Below are 17,725 nucleotides of genomic sequence, written 5' to 3'. Positions count from 1 at the left end.
GCTACCATTGGCACATCTTCTCTCAATCTAACTCTTCTGCCTACCTCTTATGAGGATCCTTGTGATTACACTGGACCCACCTGGAGAAACCAGGATAATCTCTTTACCTCAAGACCTTCAACTTAATCACATCTGCAGTATGTTTTCTCTCCTATGAAGTAATATATTCACAGGTTCCAAGGATTAAGAGGTGGACATCTTTGGGGGCTATTACTCAGTTTACCACACAGTGACATTGTCCAATCATACACAAGGATATATGCCCAGAAGCATTCACACTTCACACATTTCATTGGTCAATCAAATCACATGGCCACATGTAACTTTTATGAAGCAGGAAGTATGATTTCTCGTATATAGAGAATGAAGAGAATAAGAAGAAACACCTTCAGTTCTTCTTCAGGATTAGAATGAAGAAGAATACAAAGGGCCTTCAGTACCAGGATAGCAACAAAATGAATCTAGATGAACTAAGAATCCAACACTTCTATTTGGTGAATGAGTTGTAGATACAGGGAAGCCCTGATTAACTGAATTTAGGTGGAGATTGTTAAGCCAGAGCCCCAGCTGAGGCAAGCACCTGGCCTGGTGCAGATAGGTGTAAGAGCAGGCCTGCTATAGAAGAAGGCATTGTGGGTGGGAGGCAGCCAAGCTTTAAATGACAGGGTATCATTAAACAAAAGAAAACAAACATAAACCCATAAACCCAAGAAGCTGAGCAAGCCAAAAACAGAATAGATATAAAGAAAATCACACTCAGTCACTTTGTAGTCAAAATGCTGACAACAAAGTTAAAGAAAAATCTTAAAAGAAGCAAGAGGAAAAGGACACATTATATACATACAAAATTAAAGCTGACGTCCCATCAGAAACCATGGAGGTCAGAAGAGAGTGGAACAAAACCTCTTAAGTGCCATAAGAAAAACGCTTGCAAGTTAGGATCAGTAACTTACTGATATCTTATCTTACAAAATTAAGGTAAAATGAGACTTTTTTAGATTTAAAAAAAAAGCTGAGAATCATCTCTGTAAAGTTCACACTACAAGAAATGTAAAGGGGCAACTGGGTGGCTCAATCGGTTAAGCATCCAATTCTTGATTTCAGCTCAGGTCATGATCTTGTGGATCATGGGTTCAAACCCCACACTGGGCTCCATACTAACAGTGTGGAACTTACTTGGGATTCTCTCCCTCTCTCTCTACCTGTCTCTTGCTTGCACTCTCTCTCTCTCAAAATAAATAAATAAACTTTAAAAAAAAAAAAAGAAATGTAAAAAGGTCCTTAAGGTTGATAGAAAGTAATACCAGATCGAGTAAATTAACAACAGAGAAAACAGAAATTTCATCAGGAATAAGAGGGGGTTTCACTAGCAATCCTGCAGGCATAAAGGGTTAATAAAAATAATGAAGAGTTTTGAACAATTTTATGCTAAAAAATACTAACAAGTTAGATAAACAAATTTCTTGAAAAAAACTTATCAAAACTGACATAGGAAGAAATAGAAAATCTGAAAATTTCCATGATTTTTAAAATTGAGTGTGCAACTAAAATCCTTTTATGATTGAAACCTTTTTTCAGTCACAGATGGTTACACTGGTAAATTCTATCAAACTTGCAAGGAAAAAATTATACTGATCATACACAGACTGTTTTAGAGAATAGAAGAGGAAACCATGTCCCAATTTTTAAATTTTTTGGCTACCCTAACCCTAATACCAAAAGTATACAAAGACATTACCAGAAGAGAAAACCACAGACCAATATCCCTCATGAACACAGACACAAACATCCTTAACAAAATAATAGCAAATTCAGCCTAGCATTCTTTGTAAAAAGGATAATACAACATGACCAAAATCTGGGAATTTTTCCCAGGAATGTAAGGTTGTTTTAGTTTTTTAATATCAATCAATATAATTCATCACATTCTCAGAATAAAAGAAAAATCATATGACCATCTCAATAGGTATAGAAAAAGCATTTTACAAAACTTAGTACTTCTTCATGATAAAAAGTCTCAGCATACTAGGAATAACAAAGGAACTTCCTCAACCTGGTAGAGGGAACTTCAAAAAACCTACAGTTAATGATGAAAGATTGGAAATTTCACCTTAAGATGAAGAGCAAGGCAAGGTTGTCTACTCTCACCACTTCTATTCAACGTTGTACTGGAGATCACTATTCACTGGAACAACAGGGCCAAAGAAAACAGGCATAAAGATTGGAAAGTAGAAATTAAAACTATTTAGAACTAATGAGTGAATTTAGCAAGGTCTAGAATACAAAATCAATACACAAATATAAAATATAAATTGTATTTCTATACACTTGCAGCAAACAAATAAAAAATTAAAAATACTGTTTCATAAAAAGGGTCAGAGGGAACATGTTGGGGTATTGGAATCATGTTCATGATGGTGGTAATACACAGTCTGAAAATAAAGAAAGCAATTCCATTACAAAATCATGAAAAGAATAACATACATAGGAATAAATTTAACCAAGTAGGCCAAAGACTTGTATGCTGAAAACTACAAAACATTGCTGAAAGAAGTTAAAGTAGACCTCAGTAAGTAGAAAGACATCCCATTTTCATGGATTGTAAGACTTAATGTTGTTACACTGACAGTACTATCTGAAAACAATATGTAGAGTCAATGCAATCCCTATACAAATCCCAATAACATTTTTTTTTACAGAAATAGAAAAAAAGCTTAAAATTTAGATGGAATCTTAAGAGTTTCCAAATTGCCAAAATAAACTTGAAAAGAACAAAATTGAAGGACACACTTCTTGATTTCAAATGAAAAGACATTTCCCCCACAAAGATATGCAAATAGCCAACAAGCACATAAAAAGATGCTTAACATCATTAGTCATCAGAGAAATGAAAATCAAAATCACAGTATCACTTCTCACCCACTAAGATAGCTATGATAATTACAAAAAGCAGCAATAGAAAATAAACTCTGTCGGAGAGTATTGAAGAAAAATTGGAATTGTCATGCATGGCTGGTGGGAATTTAAATTATGCAGCCACTGTGGAAAACAGTTTGATGGTTCCTGAAAAAGTTAAACATAGAATTACCAAATGATTCAGCAATTCTCCTTCTAGATATATACCCAAAAGAATTGGGAAAAAAGTATTCAAACAAAAACTTGTACGTGAGTGCTCATAGTTGCACTAGGTGATGAACTATAGGTCCCTCAGCTGATGAACGGAAAACAAAATGTGGTTGATCCGTACATACTATGGGATATTATTCAGCCATAAAAAGACTGAAGTACTGATACTGATACTGTAGATGGATGAACCTCAAAAACATTATGCTAAGTGAAAGGAGCCAGATACAAAAGGTTACATATTACATGATTCCATTTATGGAAAACATCCAGAATAGGTAAATCCATAGATACAGAAAGTATAGTATAGTATTGTATAGTATAGTATACAGAAAGTATTGCCAGGGGCTGGGAAGAAGAAGAAATAGATACTGCTAATGGATAGAGTTTTAGGTAGGGGATTATGGAAATGTTCTAAAATTACATAGAGGTGGTGGTTGCACAACATTGTGAGTATACTAGAAATCACTGAATGGTTCAATTTTAAAAGGTCTTTATTATACATATATTCTATCTCAATTTTTTAAGTTCCATGCAAAATGGAATTTTTTTGCACACCAAAAAAGTGAATACTACCCCTGTATTAGAATGGCTGAAATCCAGAATGCTGGCAAAGATGAGGAGTAGCAGGAATTATCATTCACTGCTGGTGGGAATGCAAATTGGTACTGTTACTTTGGAAGACAGTTTAACAGTTTCTTACAAAACATGCTACATGATCCAGCAGTCATGCTCTCTGGTATTTACCCAAAGCAGTTGAAAACGTATGTCCACAAAAAACCTGCACATGGATGTTTATATCAGCTTTATTCATAATTGCCCAAACTTGAAAGCAACCAAGATGACCTTCAGTGGGTAAATAGATAAGTAAGCTGTGGTTCATTCAGACAATGCAATATTATTTATTACTAAAAAGAAATGAGTGGGTTAAAAATGAGCCATGGTAAGAAATGGAAGAAACTTAAATGCATATTACTAAGTGAAAGATGCCAATCTGAAAAGGCTTCGTATAACTCCAACTATATGACATTCAGAACATGGAAAACTATGGAGACAGTAAAAAGATGAGAGGTTGCCAGGGGTTTGGGGGAGAGTAGAGATGAATGGGCAGAGCACAGAGGATTTTCAGGGCAGTGAAAATACTCTGTACCCACAGTGAAGGATACGTGTCATTATATGCATTTATACGAGCCCTAACATCATACTCAAAATAATCAGTTCAAGATGAATAATAAATATAAATAGAGAAGGGAAACTGATGGTTCTAAAAGAGAGCATAGGAGAATATCTTCATGACCTTGAGGAAGGCAAAGGTTTCTTAGAATACAACAAACACTAATTGTACAAGAAAAATCGTGATCAAAAAAGGGCATCAAAATAAAAATTCAGCTCACCTAAAGATACCATTCAGAGAACACAAGGAATGAGTAGCCCTGATGATGACTACAGCCGCAGCAGCTTTTCCTTGCTTCCCAACGTCCCCTTCCAAAGGCTTAGACCACATAAAAGAACTTGTGACTCCTATCTATTTCTTCTCTTACTTAGATTGATAGGTTGACAGTTTGTAAAGGATGTGTCTGGCCCTGACCAGTTCAAGGGCTTTCCTGTCTAACACTGGTTTCAGGAGCACAGCGTAGTGATTCAACAAGTTTGTACATTATGCTGTGCTCACAAGTGTAGCTCCCATCTGTCATCTTGCAATGCTATCACAGTACCGTTGACTGCATTCCCTATGCTGTACCTTTTACCCCAGTGACTTCTTCATTCCATAACTGAAAGCCTGTATCCCCCACTCCCCTCCATCCATTTTGCCCCCCCCCCCCCCCACCATCCTCCCCTCTGGCAACCATCAGTTCATTTTCTGTATTTATAGATCTATTTCTGCTACTTGTTTTGTTTTTTAGATTCCACATATAAGTGAAATCATATGGCATTTGTCTTTCTCTCTCTGACTTATTTCACTTAACATAATACTTCTGGGTCCATCCATGTTGTCGCAAATGGCAAAATCTCATCCTTTTTCATGATTGAGTGATAGTCCATCATATATATGCCACATCTTCTTTATTCATTCATCTATGTATGGACACTTGGATAGCTTCTGTACATGGACTATTTATTGTAAATGATAATGCAATAAACATAGAAGGGCATATATTTTTTCAAATTAATGTTTTTGTTTTCTTTGGGTAAATACCCAGTAGTGGAATTACTCGATCATGTGCTATTTCTATTGTTAATTTTTTAAGGACCCTCCATACTGTTTTCCACAGTGGCTGTACCAATATACATTCCCACCAGCAGTGTGTGAGGGTTCCTTTTTCTCCACTTCCTCGTCCACCCTTGTTATTTCTTTTTTTTTTGATTCTAGCTATTCTCAACCTTGTTTTTAATATTCAGTTGGTAGACAGTGTGCCTGGGTGGCTCAGTAGGTTAAGTGTCCAACTTTGGCTCCAGTCATGATCTCGCAGTCTGTGAGTTCGAGACCCACATCAGGCTCTGTGCTGATAGCTTGGAGCCTGGAGCCTGCTTGGGATTCTGTGTCTCCCTTCCTTTCTGCCCCTCTCCTGCTTGTGTTCTGTCTCTCTGTGTCTCAAAAATAAATAAACATTAAAAAAATTTTTTTTAAATATTCAATTGGTAGCCAAGTTACAGGCGCAAAAGTCCTTCTTAAGAATCACATTTTGAATATCATAATGAAACTGACAGTTCTGAAACTGCCCGCATACCTCAGCTTGCTCAAGAAGCATCTTCTGTAAAGTTTTATACTGTGACTACTAAGGCACCTCATACATGTAGCACCTCACAAAATTGTTTTACATGGAATTTCACATAAGCTGCACAGTATTCAGGGATTATTACCTTCATTTTCAGATGAGCACATTAAGATTTCTGAACATTCTTGGGACGCCTGGGTGGCTCAGTCGGTTAAGCATCCAACTTTGTTTGTGAGATCAGGTCATGATCTCACAGTCCGTGAGTTCGAGTCCCGCGTTGGGCTCTGGGTTCACAGCTCAGAGCCTGGAGCCTGCTTCGGATTCTGTGTCTCCCTCTCACTCTGCCCCTCCCCTGCTCACACTCTGTCTCTCTTTCTCTCTCTCTGTCCCTCAAAAATGAATAAACGTTAAAAAAAATAAAAAAATAAAAAAGATTTCTGACCATTCTTGAAACCTACCCTAGCAAGTAAAGGCCTGGAGCTTAAACCCAGATCTCAGCCTCCAAATCCAGCACTTCCCACTTCATTGTCAGGCCTGGCTATAAAATGATGTTGAAATTATTATCAGTCAGTAATTCTGCTTTGTCAGCATGGGGATGAGTCCATGTGCAGAGAATGTTTCGCAGAATTTACAGCAGAGTGGCAAAAACAATCGGACATCACAGCATGACCGTGTGCAGTGTGCGTTGCCAACGTGGAGCTCACAGGGGCTCTAGGAAACCTCAGATGCTGCTTTATGGGGAAAAGCAGCACTAGACGTCCAAATAGGAGCAGACCAGCCAGGCTTGCTTAAACTGTGGATCACTAGTCACCAGGAGAGCGGAACTGAGCAAACTGTCTAAAGAGAGAATCTCCTCAGGCCACCGCTCTGGGTGGGGGGTTGCTCAGAAATGAGCTTTAAGATATTGCAGTCACTCATTTGCGCTGCAGCTTTTTGACTGGCTGATTGTTCTGAGCCTTCTAATTCTTGTTTCATATTGAAATGCCAAAGCCATTGCTAACTAAATGAGACAGACTGTGAGGAGCGTTTGACAAAGGATGGGGCGTCCAGAGGACTCATTGAAAGTCACGCTGGCAGCCTTCCTGGTTTTCTGTCCTGACTCCTACACTGGGGAAGAGTACGTGCTGCACAGGGAAGAACAGGAAACCAGGAAGAAGCTGGCAAAGGGTAAAAAATAGGGGGACAGGACTGAGGTATGAAGAAGCCCAGAAGCAAGAGAGCTGGAGAGATAGATGCTAGTATTTCAGAGGTGGGGCAGGTACACGTGACGGGGCTTGTGGTGTGTCTGTCAGTGTTTCAAAGGCATTTGCCAGCCTGTTTGTTTTCCATCCAACAGAAAGTGTTCCACAACTTAATTCCACGATGGTAGAATGATGTCTTATGTGTCACACAGGCAAATGAAGGCACTAGTATTTGAGATATTTCTACAAAGGACAACAAAAGCTTCTCCCCACTTCCCTTTGATAATCTCTCTCATCTTCTCAAATCCTACTGTTCCCCATAAAACAACAGCACAAGAAACACATGATGGATGAAATCAGAGTAACATGTATTTACAGCCTCTATTATTTACAGTAACACAAATTACTCCAGGAAACAATGTGCCAGACTTTGCATGTACACAATAAGTTGAGGAATCTGCTTATTTGGTTTTGTTGCATCTAGCTATTCCTGGAAATTAGTGCTTCATTACCACAATTCCTACAAGGTAGAATATGGTGGAGTCGGTGAGCATTCTGGGTCCTTTCCAAAAATGCTTTGTAGGGAAGTTCTGCAAATAATATTACTACTTCAGGGAGAAACAATTTTGGCAAAAATTTCCTTTTTTCAAGTCATACCAAGTAACATATTACTCTTTGTGGTTTCTTTTTTTTAAGTTTATTTATTTTTGAGAGAGAGACAGACTGTGAGCTGGGAAGGGGCAGAGAGAGAGGGGGACACAGAATCCGAAGCAGGCTCCAGGCTCTGAGCTGTTAGCACAGAGCCTGACATGGGGCTCGAGCCCACAAGCTGTGCGATCATGGCCTGAGCAGAAGTCAGACGCTTAACCAACTGAGCCACCCAGGCACCCCAATAACATATTACTCTTTGAATTAGAAACAAATAAAACCATAATTTTTTTTTCATCTGCATCTTTTTTTTTTCAAGTTAGTTAACATACATACAGTGTCGTCTTCACTTCAGGGATAGAACCCAGTGATTCATCTCTTACATATGACACCCAGTGCTCATCCCAACAAGTGCCCTCCTTAATGCCCATCACCCATTTAACCCACCGACCCCCACTCCCAGAAACCCTCAGTTTGTTTTCATGGTTTACCTCCCTCTATGTTTTTATCTTATTTTTCCTTCCCTTCCCCTGTTCATCTGTCGATTTTGTCAAATTCCACATATGAGTGATATCATATGATATCTTTCTCTGGCTGACTTATTTCCTTAGCATCATACCCTCCAGTTCCATCCACATTGTTGCAAATGGCAAGATTTCATTCTTTTTCATCACCAAGTAGTATTCCATTGTATATATAAACCACATCTTCTTTATCCATTCATCACTCGATGGAAATTTGCACTCTTTCCATAATTTGGCTCTTTCAAACCAGAATTTTTAAAGTAAATTGATCATGGATTGTATAGTACATATTTGAAACAGCAGTAAAGAAGACTGAAGTGGGTAGGTTTCACTTAGGAACTAGCTGATACTTTCTCATGCCTATAGTTTGAAAGGCAGCATTGAGGATCCATGCATAAAATCATCTTCAGTGATATGTGGTCCAGCAGCTGCTGTCCCATTGGGGGTTTTAGGATGACGTTTGTAAAAAGCTTTATTTTTAAAATAAACTTTTAATTCCAGGACAGTTTTACATGTACAGAAAATTGCAAAGATAAAGAGTAGCCACATAAACCTACATGCAGTTTCCTTGATTATTAACTTCTTATGTTAACATGGTATATTTCCTAGAATTAATGAACCAATGTTGATACATTATTTTTAATTAAAGCCCATACCTTCTTCAGATTTCCTTAGTTTTTGCTTAATGCCCTTTTTCTGTTTCAGGATCCTACTTAGGATACCATGTTACATTTAGTCATCCTGTCTTCTTAGGCCCCTCTCCACTGTGATGCTTCCTCAGACTTTTCTGGTTTTTGATGACCTGGACCATTGTGAGGAGTGCTGGTAAGTTGTTTTGTAGAACATCACTCAATTGGGATTTGTCTGAGGTTTTTCTCATAAATGGACTGAGCTTGTTAGATTTTGGAAGAAAGACCACAGAGGTGAAGCACTATTTTCATCACGTCTTATCAAGAGCATGTGCCATCACTGTGATTTACCACGGTGGAAGTTAATAGGATGATGTTGCCTCACTGGGGAAGTGGAGAGCTCCCTGAAGGCTAGGCCAGAACCCCAGTCCCCATGTGTGTATAGAAGAGGTAGTTGGGGAGGGGCCTGAACTCCAGACTCCACGACAGAATTAAGAATTGGAGAAACCTGATGAGGCAGGCACCTATTACCTCCCAGGAATCCCCGGTGATTTACTCTGTTGAGTGACAAAATTTCTTCCAAGGTGGGAGCAGGTGTCTGTGCCCAGTCCCACCTGGATGCCCAGGAAGGGTTTTGACTGTGCTGCAAGGAAGCCCGGTTATTGGGAGAGGGAGGTTCAGGGGATGGGGGTAGGGGTTGGTGGTTCAGGTGGGAGTCATTTATGAATAAGGATATTTGCTTAGCAGGCAGAGGCTATGTTTAAAATGTGAGCCCACTTAAAGGAGCATCCTAAGTAAATCAAGGCACAAGCATCAAACAGATATGCCACAAATCAGTCTGGTAGGAGAAACGTGCCTGAGGTTTGAGTCCACGGGTTGGGAGCTACAGAGCATAGAGCACCCAGGCCACCCTGAAAAGGAGTCAGCAGAGCTACGGAAGGCAGGGCTCTGGAAGGCAGGAGCTATGTAGTGAAGCTGTCTGTACAAGGCACTGGATGTAGCCATACCTCCTTCCCAATCTCCCCTGTGCCGTTGTGGTGCAGGGTTAGCATTTCCACTCCTCTCTTTGCTGACACCCAAGGACTCTGCTTGGCATGCAGGCCAGAATTCTCTCAGGCTGTGGGTTTCCACATATGCTCCTGCATGGAAAGTCCCCAGTCTGCTCCAGGATGTCCTCTGCAGTGCCCCATCCTGTCTTCCTTATCGCAGCTGCAGGCAGCCCGCACCACATCCCGCCTGCCTGAGTCACACTCCAGGCCACAGGCTGCCTTTCCTCCAGCTTGGCCTAGGGACCAGCCACTGTCCATTCCATTTGTGGCTTGTCCCTTTATTCTTCAAAAATACTACAAATTTATTTTTACTGCCTACATGAAATGGCTATTTATTATCCAAAGAAAATTTTCCATACTTAAGTTGTCCCCTTTCCTTTTCTACCCTCCTGCTTAAGATCTAGCCTATCCCATCCCTACTGGGCCTCACTAATCACAACATTATTTTTCTCTTCTATTTAAAAATTTCTTTTTTAACATTTATTTATTTTTGAGAGACAGAGTGAGACAGAGCACAAGCAGGGGAAGAGGGGCAGAGAGAGAAGGAGACACAGAATCTGAAGCAGGCTCCAGGCTCTGAGCAAGTGTTCAGCACAGAGCCCGACACGGGGCTTGAACCCACGAACTGCGAGATCATGACCTGAGCCAAAGTCAGTCACCTAACCGACTGAGCCACCTAGATGCCCCAATTACAACATTATTTGTATACTTCCTTTTCCCTAGTTTTCCTTGACAGTTACAACTGTCAAAAGTCTAGTGTGTCCTTTTAGGGTTGGTCCATGCACTTCCTAACCACCAATCAGTGCACTCCTAACCTACTCCTTATCAGTGTCTTACCTCCTTGGCCACCTTACTAACCCTCCTATGACAGCAGGCTTCCATTCATCACATGAATGTGTGAATGCATGAAAACGAACAAGGTTAATAATACCAAGTGTCTAAACCAGGTGATTTTTAATTTGTTGAATTGACCAGAAATTTTGAGACCAGATGGATCTTATTTATCTTAAATTATTGCCAGGCCCCTGGAATCATGTCACATTGTATTTCAAGTTTAAAATACTTATAGGACATAATCTGGGGCTGAGTTTTGTGCCAATTACTAGATTCTAGAGAGGCAAAAAGAATGCCAATGGTTTTAGAAAGTTTATGGGAGGAAAACTTAAAATTAAAAACATTCTCAAAAATCAGAAAAATATCTCATGAACTATAAAAAAATTTCCTCATGGCCATTGACATTTTACCCAGGAATGACGGTAATACTGCCTCCTCTCCCCACAGCATAACTTAAGTCAATGTGGATTTATTCCAAGCACTCTTAAGAACTATTCTATAAATATGGAATGCCCATTATGCATCAGACAAGAGTACTAATAATTTCTAGTCATTTCCCCCCATGAAAAGGAAATAATCCCTGGTTTATTCACTTTTACTGGCCCTACCGTGGGCCAGACACTGCTCAGCGTCAGACGTCCTGCCCTTGAAGACCTCAGCCTGGTGACTGTGCCAGGCAACAAACACAGAGCCTGTGCACTTTGGATTCTGGGACAGGGAAGACATGGGGAAGCTTTCTGGCAGAGCTAACTACTAGGCTAAGTGCTGAGGGATAAGAGAGCTCTCCAAGCAATACGAGACAGGGAATGAACTTGCCACGTTGTGGGAAATGAACGTTGTGTTCAATGCAACTTATGTGAAAGGAGACATTAGGCCAGGAGTACTTCTGGGTATGAAAAAGCCCTCCTCCACATCCAGGACGTGGCCCTGTGAAGCTAGATGCAAAGTCTCAGTCCCTTCATCAGGATCTGCTCTCCAGCAAGCGGCAAGGCTTGCTGAATGGGGATTCCAGAGAAGCCAGGCACATTCTCCTAGACACCTTTCTTCTTCCTAGCTGCCTCATGGCCAGCTTGGACCATGACACCTATGCAGCCGTGGGCACACTGTCCAACATCCCTGTGCCTTAGTTTTCCTTCCTGGTTAAAGTGGGAGCATGAAGCTGCCCTATTGGAAGCTGTTTCTTTGGGTTCTTCTGTCAGCTCTTGTAAAATGCAAATACTGCTGGGCAGAGCACCTGAGTTAATGCTGGCCTCAGCATCATGTCTCTCTGGTAGCAAGAGAGCATTTGCCTGTACTGGTGGGGGGTGCGTGGACAGAATGGGATTGGGCCCCTCCTTATAGAAGGGACCTGCACAGCGAAAGGTGCAGGGCTCCTGGAGAGGGAGGGAGAGGCACTAGAGCCTTTCTTATGGCCCTGCCGGTCCCCATTTACTCTGATTTAAAAGACAAAACAAAAACTATAGTTTCTGGAATGATGATGGGTCACAGCCATAAATAGAAGACATCTTACCACTTATTGCTCCCACCCTCCCTCCCTTAATTTAAGCAATGACTCATAAGGCAACAAAATAAAAGTTTAAATAAAAATCACATCTGGCAAAGCCAATTGAGCATTTTTTGTCTAGCTGTTGGTTTTCACTCAAACGTTTATAAACCATGTAAGATGAACAAGTCTCACTGCTAGGTGTGGTAATACCGACAAAAGCTAGTTTAAATTAAATGTGTCCACCCTTTAGGGAAAGTGCATTGGCCAGGATTCTCTAGAGACAGAGCCAGTAGAACGTGCGTATATATGGAGAGAAAGGGATTTATTTTAAGGAATTTGACTCACATGATTATGGGGCTGGCAAGTCTGAAATTTGAATGGCAGGCCAGCAGGCTAGAGATCCAGGGTAGAGTTGATAACTGAGTCCAAAGGCAGCCTTGAGGTAGAATTCTCTCCTCTTGGGTGGTCCTCAGTCTTTTACGGCCTTCAACTGATTAGATGAGGCCCGCTCATGTTATGAGGAATAATATACTTTATCCCAAGTCTACTGGTTTAAATAATAATGTCATCTAAAAAATACCCTCACAGCAAATCTAGACTAGTGTTTGACTGGATGCCTGGGTACGGTGGCCTAGCCAGGTTGCACATAAAATTAACCATCTCAGAATATTAATTACATGAGAATGTACACTTATGTGGTGTTCTCATGTTACATCCAGGCAGGGTCCGTGTGCTCCTTCTTGCTGTCCTCAGGTGGCTCCACACCAACCTTCTCCTGCCAGAGGAAGCAGGGGCTGAAAGGAACCCTGTATGTGGGTGGAGAGGGCCTGTGGGAGCCTGGCTCACTGCCCTCTCTGCCTCCTAGGAGCTGTGCAGTTACGCTCCTTGAATTTCAGGTCCCTCAGGTATGAGGTGGATATGCTGCTGTACCTGCCTCGTAGGACTGCCATGGGCATTGAATGAAAATAACAGGGAGTGGGGGTGTGCTCTATATTCCATTAGGTATGGTCATTGTGCAGTCAGAAGGAGTTAGCACACCCCGACATAGAGCAGGATGGAGAGGGTCTCGTGTCCTCATGGGTGGGGGCTCCTGAGGGACCGAGGAAGTCTGGGAAGGAGGGTCCCGCCTCAGGGATGAGCCCGAGTTCCATGGGAAAGTACATACTCCCAACCCGGAGCTCCTAAATTGATTTGTTTACTCTTTTAACATTACTATGTGCTCTTCCCCAAAATTCCAGGATTTCAGAGTAGAAAGTATAAGGGTCCCCTTCTTCATAACTCCTACCCCAAATCCACTCCCTTCTCCAAAGGAGACTATTCACTCCTTGTCATGAATCTTTTCACATCCTTTCTTATTGATGTTTTTGGTTACTACAAAAGTGGGGTGCATCTACGATTTTGTGATTTTTGTATTCACTTAGCAAACTACCATTTGTGGTTTTCATATCTAAATCTGACTTTTTGTATATTGTGGGTTTTTTTTCTATTAGAGAAAAAAGATAAAGAAGGAAAATACATAAAAGGCTTCTTGCAGTTAAAGATGAACCTTACCATAGGCCTAGGAAATCAGCTTTCTGACAGAGAACATCCACACTGTTCAGCCACCTTCTCTGAGAAGGGCCCTGGCCCAGGCGGTGCTACTATGAGGGCTTGGCCTTGCTGTCCCAGGCCCGTCCGTGCACCCATGAGTCCCCATGTGTACATTTCATTCCTAGAGTGTTGTCTTGCCTTTCTCTTATGCTCCTGTGACCACGTTTGCCTCTGAGGCTGAGCCAAAGCTGTTGGCCCCCTGCCACTCCAGAAGCAAAGAGACAGCGGCATCAAATTTGAGGAAAAATGGTAATGAGTGGCACAATACTTAGGTTATGTTTCTTTGCAGAACTTTCCAGATAAGCAAGCAAGGAGTTTGAGGGAATAGTGCTAATGTATACTTTTGGGACACCTCATTTTCAAGGTCTGATATTGTCTCTAAAGGGACTTTTTCTTTGAAAAGACCAGAAACTGTCATCTTTATCTCTAGTTAGCAGTTTCCTCCACAGTTGTTATTAGGGGAGATATCAGTCACCAAGTCCTTGTTAGGATCTCGGGGAAAAAAAGCCCTTGCAGTATTCCGTATCACAAAGCCCCAGGCCATGCCCTTCTGCATCCACACTGGAAAGATCCAAGGCTCTGAGGCCCCCGGGCTGGTGGAGGTGACTCATCTTTCTGACCCTGAGTGGAAGACAGTGGCATGTTTGGTGCACACGGTGTGCCTGTCAGCAGTCAGCATCCTGTTGGCCAGGAAAACACTACCTCTTCCTGGGAAGGGCTTTGTGTGCAGCTGAGACAGAAGCACCAGTGGACAGAGGCCACTGAGTCATAGAAGAAAACCTGGCTGAATCCAGGGGTTCTGTGTTTGCCGTGGGAAGAAAGCTGCCCCATTTTCACACCCCATCCTGCCACCAAAACAAGTAGACAACTTACCCCTTTTCTGTGTTTAAGGATTTTATGGTCCATTAGCACAGGGAGACTATGGTAGCACACATGTGAATACCAAGGGAGGCGTAAAGCAGTAATTATTCTGAAGAGCCCCAGTGGGTACTTTCTGTCGGCCCCTCCTTTCCCTGTTACTCTGACGGAGCTCGTTCATCAGAGTCCTCTACTATCCACCCCCATGACTCTTCTCTTCCCCTGGCCTCAGTCACAGATGGCTTATTGACTTAGCTAGCTATTTACTCAGTCCCTTGCACCATAAAAAAAAATTGAGCCAGCTTATAAAAATACACAGAATAGAAGATGGAATAAATGACCAAGATAAGCAATGAAGAAGACAAGGAAACAGTCGATAGAGCCAGCAGGAATATGAGGACACAGAAGTGTCTATCATATGATGTTCAGTTACTAGAAGTGGGCTGCAAATATGGATCTAAGAGTCTGAGGAGCCAAAGAAAAGAGAAAAAGTAATCAGGCAGAAGGAGTACATCGGTGAGTTAGGAAAAGATCCCCCTTTCTAAAGCAGAGCCGGGAGGGAGGTGAGTGATCACAGTTCACACATGCCAGGCACATGGGCCAGAAACTGAGTTAAATGCTCTTCTGACATTTTCTCCTTCGATCCTGGCAACTGTGGGGTAGATACTATTGTGATGCTCATTTTACAGATTAGAACATGAAGAATTTGGGAGTAAGTTAGTAATTTGCCCAAAACCAGAGAGTTAGTCAGTTATAGAAGAGATTCAAACCCAGGCTGTCAGGCTCTGTGTGTGGGGGCCAAACCAGGAAGTTCACCCTTCAGGGCAGTGGGGGAGCCCCAGGGAGAGATTTCTGTATCAGATGCAGTAGCAATTTTTGTAGGGCTGTGTCTCTTTACCACTTCCAATGCAGTTCCTTAATACAGGCACAAAAACATAAGTGCAATTGAAATTCCGTGAAAGGAATTCCTTGAACCATAGCTGTCCATGTGCTTAGTTCTTTGATGATCTAATTTCTTTATCTGTGTACACGTATAAATATTATAGATTCTATTGGGAAGTAGATCAGTTGCTCTAATGCATCCCAAACCCACTCTAGTACAAATTATTTATACACCAGGAGAAACTTGAAGCTGATGTCTTTGGCCCCACTACTCCCGAGCCTACCTCAGGAGCTGCTCTTCCAGCATGTTGGGATGCCGGAGTGCACTGAAGGGCAACTTCACCTGCCTTGTGGCTCTTTCCTTCCAGCATGTTCTTCATGGAATGCGTTAGGAATTGGGTATTCCCTCTGTTCAGGACCTCATACCACTCAGGCAGCAGTTCTCAAACTTCCAACGGCCACAAGTCACATCAAGCCAATGCAGACCACCAGTGTTAGGTAAACATTTATTTTAATTTTTAGTTTTAAAAATATCATATTCTTTTAAAAAAGCATTTTATTATAGAGAAATCCAAACACATATGAAAGCAGAATAGTATAATGAACGTCTGTGTACCCATCACTCAGCTTCAACAGTTGTTGACTCCCAGCCAGTCTTGTTTCAGCACCACCCCCATCCACTTCCTCTCTCCCATACTGTCCTGCAGCCAATCCCAGAGATCATATCACTCCATCCATAAATATTTCAGTATGTGTCTCTAAAAGATACAAATTCTTTCCTTTAACATTATAAGACCATTATTCATAAGAGTTCCCAAATATCATCAAATATCAAATTTCCAATGATCTCAAAAATGTTTTAAGTCTTTTTGTTTGAATCAGTATCTAAATAAGGCCTACACATTCCTATCTGATAGAAGAGGATTAAAAAAAAATTTTTTTTTTTACCCAAATGTAGTTATTAGGTCTATAGATTGCCATCGGCCATGTTAGTAAGTTTCAAATGATGTAAACGTAGAAACATATATTTTTAGACTTTTCTCAAAACACAATGGTATAATCTTATATGCCAATGACTGACATGTAAAGTAACACAATCTCTTCCAGCTTAATTTAATTACAAACTATGGACCTGCTTCTTTTTAATAAAGTTAGCTTTCCAGATTTGTACTTAATGCTTTTACGTATTTAATCAATTTGATGTCAAATACCCAAATATTTGGTTTGTACCTATATGGTCTTTGTTTACTGTGTTCTCTATTTATTTATTTGTTTGTTTATTTATTTACATGTAGTAATTTTTTTTTAATATGAAGTTATTGTCAAATTGGTTTCCATACAACACCCAGTGCTCATCCCAACAGGTGCCCTCCTCAATGCCCATCACCCACCCTCCCTCCCCTCCACTCCCCCCCCCCATCAATCCTCAGTTTGTTCTCAGTTTTTAAGGGTCTCTTATGCTTTGGCTCCCTCCCTCTCTAACCTTTTTTTTCCTTCCCCTCCCCCACGGTCTTCTGTTAAGTTTCTCAGGATCCACATAAGAGTGAAAACATATGGTGTCTGTCTTTCTCTGTATGACTTATTTCACTTAGTATAACACTCTCCAGTTCCATCCATGTTGCTACAAAAGGCCAGATTTCATTCTTTCTCATTACCACATAGTATTCCATTGTGTATATAAACCACAATTTCTTTATCCATTCATCAGTTGATAATGTTGGGCATTTAGTCTGTTTCCATAATTTGGCTATTGTTGAATGTTTATTTATTTTTGAGAGACAGAGAGAGAGTGTGTAAGTAGGGGAGGGACAGAGAGAAAGGGAGACACAGAATCTGAAGCAGGTTTCAGGTTCTGAGCTGTCAGCACAGAGCCCAACGGGAGGCTCAAACTCACAAACCAGGTCAGATCATGACCTGAGCCGAAGTCGGACACCCAACCGACTAAGCCACCCAGGTGCCCCCCAGTAGAAGAGTATTTTAAATAACACTCATAATCTCATGCATTTGGAAGAGGACATCATTCCCAGTCTCTTCCCAAGGCTCCTGCCCTGTTTGTTCTGTCCTATTTGGTTAGGTTCTTTACTCCCTACTCCACCCATTTTTTTCCTTACCCTTTATTTTTACTAAGTTAGGCACTCCCAACTCAGTTATAGCTCACTGGAAGCAGGATCAAGAGTCTGATGTCTCTTTCCAATGGCCATGGA

General features: G+C 41.2%; 1 long non-coding RNA gene across 3 annotated transcripts in view; it reads left to right on the top strand.

The window, feature by feature from the left end:
* Positions 1-17,725, top strand: part of LOC125914674 (uncharacterized) — a 71,865-nt gene that overhangs the window by 53,725 nt on the left and 415 nt on the right. For all 3 annotated transcript variants that reach the window (XR_007455386.1, XR_007455385.1, XR_007455384.1), the window contains one exon: positions 8,899-9,018. This is a non-coding gene — a long non-coding RNA (uncharacterized LOC125914674). The remainder of the gene's footprint in view (positions 1-8,898; positions 9,019-17,725) is intronic.

This window comes from Panthera uncia, assembly GCF_023721935.1.
Source record: "Panthera uncia isolate 11264 chromosome D3 unlocalized genomic scaffold, Puncia_PCG_1.0 HiC_scaffold_8, whole genome shotgun sequence".
NCBI lineage: Eukaryota > Metazoa > Chordata > Mammalia > Carnivora > Felidae > Panthera > Panthera uncia.
This window is presented reverse-complemented; position numbering and strand designations above follow the sequence as displayed.